The sequence below is a fragment of the Aedes aegypti genome, chromosome 3, assembly GCF_002204515.2.
Source record: "Aedes aegypti strain LVP_AGWG chromosome 3, AaegL5.0 Primary Assembly, whole genome shotgun sequence".
Lineage (NCBI taxonomy): Eukaryota > Metazoa > Arthropoda > Insecta > Diptera > Culicidae > Aedes > Aedes aegypti.
The window spans coordinates 13,741,673-13,756,046 of record NC_035109.1 but is presented as its reverse complement, the minus strand read 5'-3'; the positions used below and the strand labels follow the sequence as shown (position 1 = coordinate 13,756,046).

Sequence of the window (14,374 nt, the reverse complement as noted above, 5' to 3'; positions counted from 1 at the left end):
GTACAGCAACTCCATCTCTTGGCATTCCACCTCTTCCAGGCGGCGCTTTTTGTCCCGGAATAGGCGGGTTTGCTGTTTCCGCTTCAGTCTGTATCGTTCCACGTTTTGCCGCGTACCATGCTGCAGCATTGCAGCCCGCGCTGCATTCTTCTCCTCTAAAACCTCCTGGCACTCCTCGTCGAACCAATCGTTTCTTGAGCTCCGTTCCACATATCCGACAACGCTTTCGGCAGCGTCGTTAATGGCTGCTTTGACTGTCCTCCAGCAGTCCTCAAGAGGGGCCCTATCGAGCTCGCCCTCATCCGGCAACGCTGCCTCAAGATGCTGCGCGTACGCATTGGCGACATCCGGTTGTTTCAGCCGCTCGAGATTGTACCGGGGCGGGCGTCGGTACCGTACATTGTTGATGACGGATAGTTTTGGGCGCAGTTTGACCATCACCAGATAGTGGTCAGAGTCAATGTTGGCGCCACGATAGGTTCTGACGTCGGTTATGTCGGAGAAGTGCCGTCCATCGATCAAAACGTGGTCGATTTGCGATTCTGTCTGCTGAGGTGATCTCCAGGTGTACCGATACGGGAGGCTGTGCTGGAAATAGGTGCTACGAATGGCCATGTTCTTGGAGGCGGCAAAATCTATCAGTCGTAGGCCGTTCTCGTTCTTTAGCCGGTGGGCGCTGAACTTTCCAATCGTCGGTCTGAACTCCTCCTCCTGGCCAACCTGAGCGTTCAAATCTCCTATGATGATCTTGACGTCGTGGCTTGGGCAGCGGTCGTACTCGCGTTCGAGCTGCGCGTAAAATGCGTCCTTGTCATCATCAGTGCTTCCGGAGTGTGGGCTTACTTACTTACTTATTTGGCTTTACATCAATTATCTTGATAAAGCCTCGCCAACAATATTTCGCCAATTCCCTCGGTTCATGGCCGCTTCTCTCCATCCTCGACTGTGACCCACGCTCTCCAGGTCCTGGTGTACCTGGTCAATCCACCTAGCTTGCTGCGCCCCACGCCTTCTTGTTCCGACCGGATTCGTGGCGAACACCATCTTTACAGGGTTGTTGTCCGGCATTCTTGCAACATGCCCTGCCCAGCGTATCCTTCCAGCTTTAGCTACCTTCACGATACTGGGTTCGCCGTAGAGTTGAGCGAGCTCGTGGTTCATCCTTCGCCGCCACACGCCGTTCTCCTGCACGCCGCCGAAGATCGTCCTTAGCACTCGGCGTTCGAAAACCCCAAGAGCTTGCAAGTCCTCCTCGAGCATAGTCCACGCCTCATGCCCATAGAGGACTACCGGTCTTATGAGCGTTTTGTACATCGTGCATTTGGTGCGGGGGTGAATCTTTCTTGACCGCAGTTTCTTCTGGAGCCCATAGTAGGCACGACTTCCGCTGATGATGCGCCTTCGTATTTCCCGACTAACATTGTTGTCAGCCGTCAGCAAGGATCCAAGGTAGACGAACTCGTCCACCACCTCGAAGGTATCCCCGTCTATCGTAACACTGCTTCCTAGGCGGGCCCTGTCGCGCTCAGTTCCGCCAACCAGCATGTACTTTGTTTTCGACGCATTCACCATTAGCCCGACTCTTGTTGCTTCGCGTTTCAGGCGGGTGAACAAATCTGCCACCGTTTCAAATTTTCTCCCAATAATATCCATGTCGTCCGCGAAGCAAACAAATTGTCCGGATCTCGTAAAAATCGTGCCTCGACTGTTAAGTCCGGCTCTCCGCATGACACCTTCAAGCGCAATATTGAACAACAGGCACGAAAGTCCGTCGCCCTGTCGTAGTCCCCGCTGAGACTCGAACGAACTGGAGTGTTCGCCAGAGATCTTCACGCAGTTTTGCACACCGTTCATCGTTGCTCTGATCAATCTTGTGAGCTTCCCGGGAAAGCTGTTCTCGTCCATGATTTTCCATAGCTCTATGCGGTCGATACTATCGTATGCCGCCTTGAAATCGATGAACAAATGGTGCGTAGGGACCTGGTACTCACGGCATTTCTGGAGGATTTGCCGCACGGAAAAGATCTAGTCCGTTGTCGAGCGGCCGTCGATGAAACCTGCTTGATAACTTCCCACGAACTCGTTTGCTATAGGTGATAGACGACGGTAGAGAATCTGGGATAGCACTTTATAGGCGGCGTTTAGGATGGTGATTGCACGATAATTTTCACACTCCAGTTTGTCGCCCTTTTTGTAGATAGGGCATATAACGCCTTGCTTCCACTCCTTCGGTAGCTGTTCCGTTTCCCAGATTCTGACTCTCAGCCGATGCAGACAAGCGGCCAACCTGTCCGGGCCCATCTTGATGAGTTCGGCTCCGATACCATCCTTGCCAGCGGCTTTGTTGTTCTTGAGCTGTTGAATGGCATCCTTAACTTCCCCCATCGTGGGAGCTGGTTGATTTCCGCTGTCCGCTGTGCTGACGTAGCCATCGCCTTCGCTGTCCTGACCTTCTGTGCCTGTGTTCTCTGCGCCATTCAGGTGTTCATCGTAGTGCTGCTTCGACCTTTCGATCACCTCGCGTCCGTCCGTCAAGATGCTCCCATCCTTATCCCGGCACATCTCAGCTCGCGGCACGAAGCCTTTGCGGGATGTGTTGAGCTTCTGATAGAACTTCCGCGTTTCTTGAGAACGGTACAGCAACTCCATCTCTTGGCATTCCACCTCTTCCAGGCGGCGCTTTTTGTCCCGGAATAGGCGGGTTTGCTGTTTCCGCTTCTGTCTGTATCGTTCCACGTTTTGCCGCGTACCATGCTGCAGCATTGCAGCCCGCGCTGCATTCTTCTCCTCTAAAACCTCCTGGCACTCCTCGTCGAACCAATCGTTTCTTGAGCTCCGTTCCACATATCCGACAACGCTTTCGGCAGCGTCGTTAATGGCTGCTTTGACTGTCCTCCAGCAGTCCTCAAGAGGGGCCCTATCGAGCTCGCCCTCATCCGGCAACGCTGCCTCAAGATGCTGCGCGTACGCATTGGCGACATCCGGTTGTTTCAGCCGCTCGAGATTGTACCGGGGCGGGCGTCGGTACCGTACATTGTTGATGACGGATAGTTTTGGGCGCAGTTTCACCATCACCAGGTAGTGGTCGGAGTCAATGTTGGCGCCACGATAGGTTCTGACGTCGGTTATGTCGGAGAAGTGCCGTCCATCGATCAAAACGTGGTCGATTTGCGATTCTGTCTGCTGAGGTGATCTCCAGGTGTACCGATACGGGAGGCTGTGCTGGAAATAGGTGCTACGAATGGCCATGTTCTTGGAGGCGGCAAAATCTATCAGTCGTAGGCCGTTCTCGTTCGTCAGCCGGTGGGCACTGAACTTTCCAATCGTCGGTCTGAACTCCTCCTCCTGGCCAACCTGAGCGTTCAAATCTCCTATGATGATCTTGACGTCGTGGCTTGGGCAGCGGTCGTACTCGCGTTCGAGCTGCGCGTAAAATGCGTCCTTGTCATCATCGGTGCTTCCGGAGTGTGGGCTATGCACGTTGATTATGCTGAAGTTAAAGAATCGGCCTTTGATTCTTAACTTGCACATTCGTTCATTGATCGGCCACCACCCGATCACGCGCCTTTGCATATCACCCATCACTATGAAAGCTGTTCCCAGCTCGCGTGTGTTGCCGCAGCTCTGGTAGATGGTATGATTACCTCTAAACGTTCGCACCAATGCTCCTGTCCAGCACACCTCCTGCAGCGCTACTATGTCGAAACCGCGGGTCTTCAGTACATCGGAGAGTATGCGAGTACTTCCAATGAAGTTGAGAGATTTGCAGTTCCACGTACCGAGTTTCCAATCGCTAGTCCATTTTCGTCGCTGTGGTCTTTGCCGATTGTTCCGGTCCGTATTCTCTCGTTGACGTTCCTGTGCTGATGTGTTTTTACGGTTGGCTTGCAGGGCCTGACACCAACCCCCTAGATTTCCGGAGGACCATTCCCCCTAAATGTTCGGAGGGCCATAGTGCGCAGTTTAGCTTAGAGTCCTTCTCTGGCACTCGGACGATGATCAGCCGCCCCTGACATGGGGAACAGACGCTGTTGTGAGCCGCTCCTAACGTGGAGTACAGACGCTCCAGGTTTGCAGAAGCAAACCCCCCCTTCCCTGTCAGCATACGACCAAAGTTCCCACCGGGGGTTGGTTACCCGATCTTTCCCAAGGTTACTCGTACCCCGGCCAGTACCACGAGGAGGTAGGGATAGGAGTTGCTGGGCAAGAGGCTAAGGACCGCACAAAGGGGTCTATTTTATTCCTGCAGGTACGCGAGGTACCAATGGTACGCCATGCCCAGCCATTTACCGCGCCAACTCAAGCATTCATACTGATTAAAAATATAAATCTTCTGGGGCGTGTACTGCCGTTCTACGCATATTTGTCCCGCGGTCCATAAAGTTTTCAACAGAACATTGGACAAGTAGGCGTAGAAGGGCAGAATCGCAGTTAGTTACCGTTTTGACTCATATTCCGAACACTTAAGGCCGAGAGTGACTTCAAATGCATCTGATGGGCGTAAATTGGAAGATATTTGTGAAATTTTCAATTTCTTCCCTGAGTCTAACTGTTAGCTGTTCAGTGTGCCGATAAAAATGTTCATTTAAACATGTTTAGTGTTGTTTCAACGCAAAAATGTGGAACAACATTTTGATTCAAATGCCGAACACTGTGTTCATTCTGTCTCGTATTTCGAACACCTTGATTCAAATTCCGAACAGCACGAATAAATCGTATTCAAATGAATGATTTTGCAAATAAATTTATCTGAGCTTGTTTTACTGGCCTTGAACTAGAGAATCATCTCTACTCCCGAGGTATTAAATAGATTATAAGACATTAAAATTGATTTGCAATTGACTGCCTTTTCCTGGTAATTTGGTGACATATTTCAAAGAAACATTTCAACATAATCGCCATACAAAAACCAAGTGTTCGGAATATGAGTCTGTTCGGAATTTGAGACAAAACGGTACATCAAATATTGCTGGGTATGTACCAGATTCGAAATTCTTCACTAAATTTCATGAGGCTGTTGGATGACCCCAATTGTCTACAAACAATTTTTTTGCAATTTCTCATCGTAGGGAGAAAAATGCTATTCTTGGCACTTTTGATTCACTATTGAGCCTATTGAGCTCACATTTGGCCAAAATATGCGTCGCATTAAAAAGCTTCTTATTGCAAAGTTTGAGACATTTCGGCCGAGAAAAACTCCCCATGCCAAAGTGAACCATGGAAGTGCCCAAGAAACCAGTGCTGTAATGATTCATTACGCATTTATTTTTCAGAAATTATAAAATAATGGTGAATGCATTCCGATATAATTTCTGATACCCTCAAGTGGTTTTCTACGAAATTGCAAAAAATGTTGTACGTAACTCGTTGTAGAACTCGATTTTTACATTTACGACTCGTGTTTGAAAAATCATCATTTTGCAACTTGTTCCGTAAACTACTATTTCAGGCGAACTCTTTTTAGAATTTGTTACTTCATTGAATTATTAAGAGCACGTATTGCATCAATATTCATCATTACAGTGGGGGTTCCTATCAAACGCTTTCCTATAAGACATACTAGACCGTTATAGGAGATCCAGGGCTTATAGGATTTCATCAATTTAGGGGTGTCGATGAATAAATCGTATGCGTTACAAGATAGCACAGTACTGTCTTCGGCGATGTTTCAGCTTTCAGTGAGTTCTTCCTTTAGGAGTTGAGGATCATGCTTTTAGTTGAGAACTTTTCCGGTAGAGGCGCTTTCTCTGACTTGCACTACAGAAACCATGGGTATCAGGTATCAGAAGGCCGGCTCCAAAGGCACGTTCCCCACCAGTTGGGAGACTTGTGCCATCGCCATATTTGAGCCTATTTCATCATCTACCCGATGGGAGAGGAAAGGGAAGGGAAAGATGGGAGGAAATAGGAATGGGGTCCCTTGAAGAGGGAAAATCGCATAAGCGAATTGAGAGCATGTAGCTCCATACCACAATGGGTTCAAACAGCGCCCTAAAAAGGGCACTGCAAAACGCATGAGCGTAAAGAGAGCCTATACCTCATTACCACAGCGGGTTAAGAATAACAGAATGTCCTGAAGATTCAGGCTTCTGTATTCAGTTTCACTTAATAAGTGTTTACCAAGTAATTGGAATCGCATTTGCGAAAAAACTGGACAGTTACATATCAGGTGATACGAAGTTCCATAATCGGAGTCACAACTATCACACACAAATGAGTCAGCACGCTGAATATTTGCCATGTGATAGTTGAGTCGGCAGTGGCCTGTCAACGCTCTGACCAAGAGACTGCAATTCTGCTTTGACAGATTTGTTAAACACTTCGCCACCCTTGGAGATGGCTCAGTAATGTACAATTTTGTTTGACGACATGATTCCAAACTATTCCAATATTGCTTGTGCTGAGTTGCCGCCCAAGAATTTATCTGAAGCTTCACCCAGCACTTCGAAATTGGAATAGCCGGCTCAGGGCCAATGAAGTCATGCGATGCTCCATCGCGAGCTAGCTCATCAGCCAATTCATTTCCAGCGATGGAAGAATGGCCAGGTACCCATACAAGGTTTACAGAGTTGACTGAATTCAGTTCCTCAATTTGAGTTCGACATGCGATAACAAGCTTCGACCTTGAGTTGGCCGAAGCGAGAGCTTTTATAGCAGCTTGACTATCTGAACAGAAGTATATGACTTTACCCATTACGCGCTGTTGAAGTGCTGATTGCACTCCACACATAAGAGCAAATATTTCCGCCTGAAAAACGGTGCAGTTTCTACCAAGTGAGTAAAACTGATTCAGCCTTAGCTCACGAGAATGTACTCCTGCACCAGCTCTACCTTCAAGAAGGGAGCCATCAGTGTAACATACTATATTGTTTGATGTACTTCTTTCCAAATAGCCAGATGTCCACTCTTCCCGTGAAGGGAATTGTGTAGTAAATGTCCTGTAAAGAAAGTGACAAGCAATTGTGAGATCACTTGGAGCAAGGACAATTTTGTCCCAATTCACCAAAAGTGGAAACAACGAAGTGTGTGTAGATCTACGATTTACTGGATTTTTCTCTAGTAGATCCAGTACCCATAAACGGTAAGAGCAAGAAAGTGCTTCTTGTTTAAGATGTATGTGTAGTGGCGCAACGTCGAAAAGGGCCTCGAGCGCTGCTGTGGGAGTTGTAGAGAACGCATCAGACATCGCCATCAAGCACATCCTTTGGAGATGACCCAATTTTGACTGGATTATTCTCACTTCACCCTTTTGCCACCACACAAGACATCCATATGCCAATATTGGTCGAACAACTGTTGTGTAAATCCATTTGATATATTTGGGTTTGAGGCCCAAAGTTTTACCAAAGGTTCGCCGGCATTGACCGAAGGCCATGCAAGCTTTTTTGACTCTGAAATCAATGTGAGGTGTCCATGAAAGTTTGGAATCTAGAATGACTCCGACATACTTTACTTGATCAGTCACATTAATCGTCTTTCCGTAAAAAGAACAATAGATGTTTTATTCGGATTAACCGAAAGGCCATATTGGCGACACCAACTCTCAACTACCTGAAGAGCACATTGCATCAGGTCGAACCTGAACTATCAAAGATAGATAGTCGTCGGCAAATCCATAAGTTGGAAAACCGCAATTATTGAGTTGCGTCAATAGCGTATCTGCTACGAGATTCCACAAAAGTGGTGATAAGACTCCCCCTTGGGGGCATCCGCAAACACTCAATTTTCGAATCGCTGCTTGACGCAATGTCGAGAAGAGATGTCGGTTTTTGAGCATTTGATGAATCCAATTGGTAATCATTGTAGGTAGCCCATGGTTTCGTGCTGCTTCCAATATGGCATCGAAAGACACGTTATCAAAGGCACCCTCAATATCCAAGAAAACACCCAAGCAGGATTGCTTCTGAGCGAATGCTTTCTCGATATCGTATACAACTTTGTGTAAAAGAGTCACAGTGGACTTTCCAGATTGGTAAGCATGTTGATTCACATGAAGAGGCATGTTTGCCAAATAAACATCACGGATGTGATGATCGATAATACGTTCCAGACATTTCAGAAGAAAAGAGGTCAGACTGATTGGTCTAAATTTCTTCGCTTCTTCATACGACGCACGTCCTCCTTTCGGGATAAACTTTACAGTAATATCACGCCAGGATCTGGGAATGTACCCGGTAGCAAAACTGCTTACAAGTAGCTTTTTCAAAACATGTTTGATAAATTCAAATCCCTTTTGGAGCAGAACAGGATAAACCCCATCCGCTCCTGGAGATTTGAAAGGAGCAAAACTATTAAGTGCCCATTGAATCGATTCAGTAGTTACGATACTGCGAGCCGAGGCCAGAGACTCGTAACTACATGAAAAGACATTTGGTTCATCCGTAGATGCTATGTCCACACATCCGGGGAAGTGTGTATTGAATAAACATTCTAAAACTTCTTCATCGGAAGAAGTAAAGTCACCATTAGGTAAGCGAATTTCGTTCACTTGGAAATCCTTAGATTTTGCAAGGATTTTGTTCAGCCGACTGACTTCACTCAAACTGGAAACATTTGTACAAAGGTTTTTCCAGCCGGATCGTTCAGCAAAACGAGGAGCCTTCTTGTAAGCCTTGCGAGCCGACTTGAACGACTCTGATCCAGCTGAACGGCGTCTGTTCCAACTCCTTCTACATTGTTTCCTGAGTCTATTCAAATCGGAATTCCACCATGGGGTCCCTCTTGTAGTCTTTACAGACCGCAGAGGACATGCTTCTTCAAAAGCTTCCATAATGTAGGATGTTGTAGTATCAACTGCATCATCTAGATCACTTGGATTTTCAATGGACGGAGAATATCCATGAAATTTGGTCGCAACCAATTCAATATAGAGTTCCCAGTTTGTTGACCGGGGATTCCTAAAACGCAAAGTCTGCGCAGTTACATTTGAATGTTCAAAGAAGATGTAGCGATGATCAGATAATGATTCCTCATCTGATACATGCCAATTCGTCAACTCGTGACTGATTCTATTCGAGCAGAGCGTTATGTCTAACACTTCTTCTCTATTAGAAACCATGAAGGTTGGGCGATTGCCTATGTTAAGTAATCCAAGATCTGTACTACTTAAGTATTCCATCAGACTGGAGCCTCACAAATTGATATCTGAGCTGCCCCAGATGATGTGATGAGCATTGGCATCACTGCCCACAATCAGCGGAAGGCCTTTTGTTACGCAGTGTACGACAACTCGTTTGAAGTCATCCGTTGGGGATGGTTCATCATGTGGTAAATATACCGAACAATAGACGTATTTCCTGTTGAGGTCACCAACAGAAACATCGATTGTGACAGCACATACATCTCTGGTAGTTAACTCAGAAATGAGTGCAGCAACGATTGCTTTATTAACGAGCACGCATGCGCGGGGCATGGAGCGCGAGTTTGCAATTTCAAGTTTGCTGAAAGTAGCAAAAACTGGGTCCACAAGGTTACCTAGATAGAAGTTCCCTCTACGAAAGTAGGGTTCTTGAACTAGCGCCACTTGGGCTGCACCATTTTGCATGAGTCTGCAAAGATTGATCGTTGCTGTTCTTTTATGCTGAAGATTGATCTGAGCTAACCTAACCGTAGCCACTACCCAAACTAGGCAGGATTAAGCTTTTTGCAATCTCAGCACGAAAAAGACCAGCAACGAAAAAACCAGATCGGTATCTATTTAAAGTCGCCAAAGGCGAAAGAGCACAGAATACACTGTGTAAAACGCAAAATGCGAATCCATATAGGTGATAATTTAAATTAAATGTCAACATATTCATAATCCCACCCTTATTAAGCCTCAGGATAGACTGAAGAAGGGCAGCCGATTATCTCGGAGAAACACAAGGTCACCTGCACCATTGCTCCGGGTAGCACAGGAAGGACTCAATACTGTGGAGGACGCCCTGGTACCCCACAGGCTCCGTTTGCGGTTAGGTTTTATTTAGACCCCCCTAACCATTCATTCCTAGGCACGGTACGCATCACACCATAAATTAGGGGTCACCTGTGAGGTGGACTTTTACCACTGGAACAGGCAGTCCGTAGTGTTAATTGTTAGCCAGTTGAAACAACCGCTACCGACACTACGCGGCTATCTAGGCTGCTCGGGAAAAGGAGGTTAATATTGATGATTAACTCCTGACGTGCCCAAGCAGCCGGCAAAGTTTAGTTGAGAACTTTTCCGGTAGAGGCGCTTTCTCTGACTTGCACTCCAGAAACCATGGGGGATCAGATTCCAAACTTTGTAACATATGATATCTCTAGATCCTGATGTTTTTGAAGGTTGGTGTCCTTGGAAAAGTTTTTCAGTAGCTCATGGGCTGACATGCGGTGGTCGTTCTGATACGAAATTACGCCACCAGGCGTTGCTAGTGAGCATGGAGTTTTTGTTTTGCGGACAGCTCAGTAGTTTGACCACTTAGAAAGATGGTGTCTTTGGCAAAGTTGTTCAGTAGCACAATGGCCAACATTACTTGAGTTAAAAATTTCGAGATTCTGTTACCAGGTGGCGATAGTGAAACTTTTGTGTGAAGGATATCTCTGTTAAGTAAAACTAGCTGATGTAAAAAAGTCACTTTGACTGATTCTCGTCTTTCGTTTTGAGTATTATTATCGGTTAAAAGGAAAATGATAATTTTGCTACAAGCACTTTTACATTTTATGTTGTGTTGTCCAGGTAAAGATATTAGAAATCAATTGAAATTCAACGATGATGCTACCCAACGAGTTGTTTGATTTCGTTTTTGGTTCAACTGAACCATAATATTCGAAAGAAATCAGAGCAATAAATCATTCTAGAAGCAATTTTGCTAGCTCTCACAAATGGCTCTAAGTCTTTCAAACTTGAAATCATACTTCTTCAAAGCTTAGATCACAACTTATTATCACTAAAAAAATCTACATATGTTTGTACAGTCTTGTATATTTTGAGATGATAAAATATGTTGCTTTTTAAACATTATCTCATAAAACTTTGAGCCATCCATTTTCAGAAATCTACCTATGGTTGTTTTTTATAGCTCTCCTAACAAATTGACAGTATTTTTTTTTTTTTTTTTTTTTCAATAAACTTTTCCTTCCGTCCCAAACTTGAACCTTCAATCTTCGGAGTGCAAGTCTTATGTCTTACGTCGACACCAACTTGCATCTGTTATAAGGGGTTGAATTAATATCAATCACTTTGTACAACTAGCTGTCAATTATTGCTTCCATACAAGTGACATGATGTTTAAGATCAACGACTTTTCACTACAGAGTCTAGCGCTAATCCAAAGTTTGGTCTCTTCAATTCATGGTAAATGGTTTTTTTAATTCAGTAAAGAGATAAATCCATTCAATCAAAACTGTTTATTCGTCACTTTGTTTAATGTTTCACAATAGTAGTTTCGACTGAAAAACTAAATTTTCACTTCGTGAACTCGAGAGCTTTTTCTTCATTTGCATTGATCTGTACACTTTATCAAAACCTGATCCTTTATTATCACCACACATCGAACTTGAATCCACAAACAATTGCTGCAAACATTCCTGAACAAGTCTACTGCACACTGGGTACCAACCAACCTACAGGCTCCTGCTGGCACAAAATCCCTCCAGTCGTACCGGAAGCACAAAGGTTCCCGGCAGTGAGTGTAAATTGATTTATGCACTTCGATAATCAAAATACGATCAACGTGGGTCGAATACCGTACCAGGCGAGAAGCCAGCTCTTGCAAACACTCGTTCCAAGGCACAGACACGAAAGAACTCGCGCACTCTGATTGTGGTCCACGGATGAACTGAAACTGCCGCGCGCCTCAAGCTCGCAGCAGACTCAATCGAACGACACTAATCTCGATGTTCCCGTCCCGCGGTCCTCCAAATAACCTTTCGTGTGTAGAATGGACTATCGCGATGGTCTTCGCGAGAAATGTTCTACTGAAGTATTTTCCCATTCTCATGCAAGTGAGACAGATATACCAGTGGATGATCAGAAGAACTATTGATGCTTTTTCATTGAAATTGAATAGTGTATCTGTGATCTGGGAAATTTGAATAAATTTTAGTTGTGTTCAGAGTTTGCTTTAAAGTTAAACTCAGTCGCTCTTGAGGGTGGATCCATAATGGCAGTTTACATATAGTCTGCGATTAGAACTTCTCAACTATGCAATGTGATGAGCGTAGTAGAACCGTTGCTTTGTTCGACACGCGTTTGGAGTTAATCTCTTTACAGACAAACGACTCTAATAGACCGAGATTAATCATGACTGCTCTACATATACAATCAAACCTCCATGAGTGGGGGCCATCAGCGCATTGAACAGATATTCTTTGGAAAGCTTTTTGAGGGAACCATCATGGTAAACATGTTTCGATGTTGCTAGTATGGTTCCATGAGTCGATATCCAGTACCAAATGAAACATCGACCTATGGAGGTCTGACTGTATGCACACATCATTTCTATGTATAGTAAGAACTGGTATTCTTATTTTCAGCACGAAGCTTCATTTGCATTTCAAGAAGCAGATTAATTCTGAACGTGTGTTTGACATAATCAGACAGATGCCAGATGGCATTGTCTGTGGAAAGAACTCGTCGTCCGTTTCGATTGGTGAATAAATTAATGATTCCGATTCGCTGTGGTTCGTTTCATTCATACGCGCGTCAAAAAGGCAAGCAACGATTCCAATAAGATAGGAGGTCGCGTTGGATCGTCTACTTTTACTTGGTATTACGTCCCCACTGGGACAGTGTCTGCTTCTCAGCGTAGTGTTCATTGGGCACTTCCATAGTTATCAAATGAGAGCTGTCTTTGCCAAAATTGCCATTTTCGCCTTTCTTCATCGTGCGGCATGTACGTCGATACTCTATGCCCAGGGAAGTAAAGAAACTTTCTATAACGAAAAGATACAGGACAAACCGAGAATCAAACACAGACACCTTCAGCGTGGATTTGATTTAAAGCCAACATAAATGAACATATGAAATCCATTTAATCAATTTAATAAAAATCTATTTAATAGTTTTTAATAGCATATCGATTCTCTCAATGATCTCTACTTTTAGATGAACAAAACGGCTCATTTCAGTGAACGGGTCAAATCCGAATCACTCATTTTAGTGAACCGGATCTTTTGAATGGTTCAGTGACTTAGTGGATCGCAAAAGAAGAGCGAACGGAAAAAGAGCGGTTCATCTCCTGTTGCACGTTTAATCCGTATCTTCCTCTCTCTTATTCTTCGTACATTCTTCGCCAGAATCTCACGATACTCTCGGTCGATTTTCCCTACCCTAACCAAACGGAAGAAGCAATAAATGTGCTTGCAATTCAAGTGGGCACTTTTTCTCTCTATTTTACATCTTCCTGTGTGCAAGAGGGCAGGGAAAATTTGTCAATCTATGCTGAAAGCGCAGAGGGCACGGTGCAGCTGTTAACTTTGCTTGCATATGTGGCGTGGCGCGCAAAGCAATGCACGTGTCAAGTGTTATAATAAAACCGAGAAACGAACGAAGGCAAACACTTAGTAGAAAAGAATGGGTTCATTCTTTTTCCGGGTCACTATTTGTCTGATCCGTGCTGATCAAATGAACCGACTCTCGCCTAAAAAGAGCCACGGATCACTCGTTCTTTTGAGTGATGTGGATCTTTCGAACGGCTCCGATTATTTTTTCCCATCTCTAATTAGAAGCACCGGTTTTGGTTAGCATATGAGATTTTTTTAATATTTGGGAAGCTATAGGTATGAGCGCTTTCAATCCATTTTGTACTGAAAATCGGGATGATCAATAGAGGCTACCACCAGTGCCGTAGCGTGCGGTTGGCCAGGTTGGCCCCTGCCAAGGGCGCCAACTTACAGGGGGCGTCAAAATGAGTGCCTCACTTTGAAAAAAAAAAAAATGAAATAGACATAGCTTGTGAGGGCGCCTTTTCACAGTTCCATAGGTATTCGTTGATATAATTGTATATATTTGAAATAGTTATTGAATCGCTTTCAACAATTTATGCTGAAAGTGTTTCTGAAGATAGCTATGATAATAATTTAAGGATTCCTTAGAGAAATTTTTGGAGTTATCATTAAAAAAATATTTAACATTTTCTTATATAATTGTTTAAAGCATTGATAAGAAAATCAGTTTACAGTAACAGCGGTAAATTTTTTCAAACTTTCTTAACACAGTTGAAAAATATAAACGTGTAGAATAGAACCCAATGCACAGGAGTATTCTAAATTTAATTTTAATTTTTAAAAATTTTAAATTTAGTGCATTGGGGACTCAGTAAATTTATAACACCCACTAAACGAAAGTTTAGAACACGTCACAAAACTGCTGCCTTACTGACTAGTAAAGGCAACACACCAAAGCTTTACTGAA

At 44.5% G+C, this 14,374-nt stretch overlaps 1 protein-coding gene across 4 annotated transcripts in view; it reads right to left on the bottom strand.

Moving 5' to 3' along the window:
- Positions 1–11,882, bottom strand: part of LOC5573301 (GILT-like protein 3) — a 30,291-nt gene extending 18,409 nt beyond the window's left edge. Inside the window, exon 1 of one of the 4 annotated variants that reach the window (XM_001654472.2) lies at positions 11,588–11,882. The gene's annotated coding sequence lies outside the window, so the exon portion shown is untranslated. Of the gene's footprint in view, positions 1–11,579 lie in introns of all 4 variants that reach the window. The other 3 variants (XM_001654471.2, XM_001654470.2, XM_021852559.1) reach the window with 3 other exon arrangements.
- Positions 11,883–14,374: the final 2,492 nt, after the last annotated feature.